This window comes from Helianthus annuus, chromosome 16, assembly GCF_002127325.2.
Source record: "Helianthus annuus cultivar XRQ/B chromosome 16, HanXRQr2.0-SUNRISE, whole genome shotgun sequence".
Classification (NCBI taxonomy): domain Eukaryota; kingdom Viridiplantae; phylum Streptophyta; class Magnoliopsida; order Asterales; family Asteraceae; genus Helianthus; species Helianthus annuus.
In genome coordinates, this window is record NC_035448.2 from 99,937,201 (window position 1) to 99,941,851 (window position 4,651).

Consider the following 4,651-nt stretch of genomic DNA (forward strand, 5'->3'; position numbering starts at 1 on the left):
CAAGACACTAAGCAATTTCCTAGGAGTTGGCACCCTCCTGAAGTGGACTTCCTTGTTTTGTCACATCCAGCAAAGTCACTATCTGAGAAACCTGAAAGCTCAATTTTACCATCAGCTGGATACCAGATACCAAGTGTGGGAGCACCTTTGAGGTATCTGAATATCCTTTTTACAGCAATAAGGTTTGACTTTCTAGGGGATGATTGGGATCTTGCACAGCCACATGTTGCAAACATGATATCTGGTCTAGATGCAGTTAGGTACAATAAGGACCCAATCATGCTTCTATATAAGGTCTGATCAACCAAATCATCCTTCTCATCAGACATGACTAATTTATTGGTTGCAATGGGTGTACTACATGGCTTACAATCATCCATATCAAATTTCTTTTAAAGTTTTTTGGCATATTTGCCTTGATGGATAAAAGTGCCATTTTGCAGTTGTTTTACTTGGAGACCAAGAAAGCACTGGAGTTCACCCATTTCACTCATTTCAAACTCAGCTGTCATGAGTTGCCTAAACTACTCACACATTTTGTTACATGTGCTTCCAAAGATGATGTCATCCACATAAATTTGGACAATCATCAAATCCTTCCCTTTCCATTTAAAAACAATGTTTTATCAATTCTTCCTCAAGTGAAACCAATAGAGAGTAGAAAGTTGGAAAGAGTTTCATACCAGGCTCTTGGTGCTTGTTTCAAGCCATATAAAGCTTTATTTAGCTTGTTGACATGATCTGGATTAAATGGATCCTCAAAGCCTGGAGGTTGACAAACATAAACCTCTTCTTGAATTTTACCATAGAGGAATGCACATTTAATGTCCATTTGATACACCTTGATGTTGTGGTTGACAACAAAGGCTAGAAATAATCTAATAGCTTCAAGTCTTGCTACAGGGGCAAATGTTTCATCATAGTCAATGCCCTCTTCTTGTCTGTAACCTTGAACCACAAACCTGACTTTATTCTTGACAACAATGCCCCTTTCATCAGTTTTGTTTTTGAAGACCCACTTTGTGCCAATATGACTTGCATTCTCTAGCAGTGGTACAAGCTCCCATACTTGTTGTCTTTTAAACTGTTGGAGCTCCTCTTGCATGGGTTCTACCTAGCTATTGTCTTTCAGTGCCTCTTGGTACTTGACTGGCTGATGGAGTGATAGAAAACCAGCAAAAAGACAAATGTTTTGGGTTTGGCTTCTTGTGAGCACCCCTTCATTTATGTTGCCAATGATTTGGTTAGGTGGATGAGATCTCAAGAAGATTAAATCTCCTTGGTATGGTATGATGGCATTTGTTGGTGAAGGCTGCAGATGTGTATCATCTGAGCTAACCACTGCTGGTGACTTTGATGATCCAGCAGTGGCTTTAAAAGGTGGTGGAATAGGAGGTAATGGTGTGGACACATGCTGACTTTTATCCACTGTTTGGGGACTTTTGTCAGCAGTGTTTGATGTTGTGGAAGCAGTGGTTAAGGGGCTACTTTGGTCAACAACTGTTGAGGGAGCAGTGGTTGAGCTTTAACAGCTGTTTTGAACATCTGCTGCTCTTCCCATTTTGACAGACTTTTGAGGGATGATGATTTCATACCCATAGTCTGGTGTTGAATCCTCTGATGGACCTGCACTGTTAGTCTTGACAGCAGTATTTTTCAAAAGTGAATTTATCAAGATCAAACAAAACAACAGGATTTGCTAGAATTTTCATTGATGAAAGTTCATTGAACTTTACATTCAAAGTCTCTTCCACTCCTTTGGTCTGTGTATTAAACACTTTGTAGGCCTTGGCAGTGGTTGAGTATCCCAGGTGATAACCACAATCTACTTTGGCTGCAAATTTTGAGATGGAATCTTTTAAATTCAAAATAAAACATGGGCAGCCAAATACTTTAAAGTATGAGATCAGTGGTTTGATTTTATATAGAATTTCATAAGCAGTCTTTTTGTGCCCGGGGTTGATTAAAACTCTGTTTTGGACATAGTAAGCAGTGTTTACTGCCTCTGCCCAGAATGTCAAAGGCAAACCTGAGTTAACAAGCATGGTCCTAGCAGCTTCAATCAGAGTCCTATTCTTTCTTTCAACTACCCCATTTTGCTCTGGTGTTCTAGGGATGATGTACTGCCTTACAATCCCTTTCTTCACACAGAAGGCATCCAACTCCTTATTTTTTAATTCTGTGCCATTGTCACTCCTGAAGACTTTTACTGGAAGGTCAAATTGCTTTTCAACCTGTGTCACAAAGTCTTGCAAAATGCCTGCAGTTTCATCTTTTGCGTGTAAAAAGAAAGTCCATGTAAACCAAGAGAAGTCATCAATAATAACCAAACAATATCTCTTCTTTTTGAGATTCATGACTTGAACTGGGCCAAACAAATCCATGTGCAGCATTTGCAAACACTGGGTTGTTTTGGACTCTTCAATGGACTTAAAGGAGCTTTTATGTTGTTATCCTTTTAAACAGGAAACACAATGCTCAGGACATGAAAACAATTTTTGTGGTAAGCCTCTTACTAGGCCATTTTTTGAAATTTTAGTGATTGTCTTGGGATTTGTGTGCCCCAGTCTTCTGTGCCAAAGTTCTATCTCTTTGTTAGAGGCAGCTGAGAACAGACAGGCATCAGTTCTGGGACACTCTTTTGACATATCAACAATATAAACATTGCCACTTCTTTGAGCAACAAGTTTTGTTTTTCCAGCTTTTATTATTTCTTCAATCTTTTCAACCATTTCTGGTCCAACAATCCTACAACACTCCTTTGTGAAGAATGACCCATACCCCTTATCACTCATTTGTGAGACACTCAGGAGGTTGAATTTCAGATTGTCTATTAGATTGACATTTTCAAATTTTATATTTCTAGACTGAACTGTACCAGACCCCAGAACTTTCCTTTTACTATTATTCCCAAAGGATATATCACCCCTTCCATGGATTTTGAAATCTTTGAGTAGGGCTTTACATCCTGTCATGTGCCTGGAGCCTCCACTATCTACATACCAAAGACTATCTAAGCATGCAGAAGCTCCCTGCACATGAAGTGAAAGGATTAGTTCATTAAGGTCTCCAAAGCCAAAAAGGCTTTGGATGGGGTCTCAACAGTGTCTGGGATGGTGGCAGATGCATGGACAGTGGTTAGCTCAGGGATTTGAACATTTTTTGGAATGTTTTTCTCTAACCACTGTTGGGGGTCTTGGCCAATCACCTGTTGATAACCAAAAGGATGCCTGTTCACTCTTGGTTTAGAGGGCTTTTTGTAAGCCTCATAAACATGTGGGATCCTTTGGTATGATGGTTGTCCTTTGCCTCTCCTGAATTGATTGGCAGGAGGTGCATCAGTCACTTGAACATCTCTGTGAACAGATGTTTGACAGCTGTTTGGACAGGGACAAATAGTGGTTGTTTCTTGGTGAATTTCACAGATGATGCTGATGAACTTAAGGATGTTTTTGCAATGTACTCATTCTTTTTCTCATCAAAGTTTTTGAGATACACACATTCCTTAGTTTTGTGGTTATTTTTACCACAGATGGTGCAGCTTTTAGCAGGTACAATGACACTTGTTTTGTTTAGATCATGTGCTTTTAGATGAAAACAGTCTTTTGTTAGATGATTCCTTTTTTCACAAAAATCACAAAACAGGTTTTTAATCTTTTCTCTCTTCTTCCTTTTCTCAGATTCCTTTGCAATAGAGTTTTGAACCGCTGTTGGGATATCTTTGATAGGAATGACCTTTGCTTTTGGAGCTTTTACACCATCAGTGGTTGTGAAATCCATTGGTTTGAAGTTTTCCAGGATGTCACACTCATCAGACCATGTGGGTTTAAATTGATATTTCTCAATCTCCTCAAAAGTTGAGGATCCCACAGATCTTTCCAGAGTAATTTTGTTACCAAGTTTGTCAGTTATTTTAACCTCTTGGCCATCCTTGTTTGTGGTTCAAAAATGGTTTGAACAGATTCTTTGGAAGCATTGTTTTCAATTTCATCATGTTTTCTAAAACCAACACCAAATTTTACATTGCTCTTAATCTGTTTTTCAAGCATGACCTCATAACCTTTGCAAGATTCCACCCATTTTTCACAAGTAATTTGGGTGGATTCTAACTCCTTTTTGCAAACTTGGTATTTTTCTACCATAGTTTGGAGTTGAGTCTTGGTTATGCTTTGCTCTTCTTTGAGACTGCTGATTTCCTTGCCTTTTTCAGCCAATTTGTTTTTAAGTTCTTTTAATGACTTTAAAATTTGACTTCATCAGATAAGACCTTATCCCTAAGGTTTTCATTTACCTCTTTAATGTTAGCAAATGCAATTATGCATTTATCTGAACACAGTTTTTCAAGAACTTAAGGTGTTACCTTAGCAGCAGCCATCATGGCACAATCACATTGATGATCACCTTCTTCATCAGCTCTAATTTCTTTCTCACCTGCTTTCTTCTCTTCCTCTTTTTCTTTGTTTTCTTTGGACCAAGGGTCTGACAGTGGTTCAATCAGGGTTTCTGAATTTTCTCCCAGCAGTGTTTCACCAACAACTGCAGTAACTACTGCTTCAGCAACTTCATCCACTGTTTCAGCACTTAGCTGTTCACCTTCAGTTTCTACCCCTTCTGATATTGTCTCTAATGCCATCAAACAAAATTCATCATT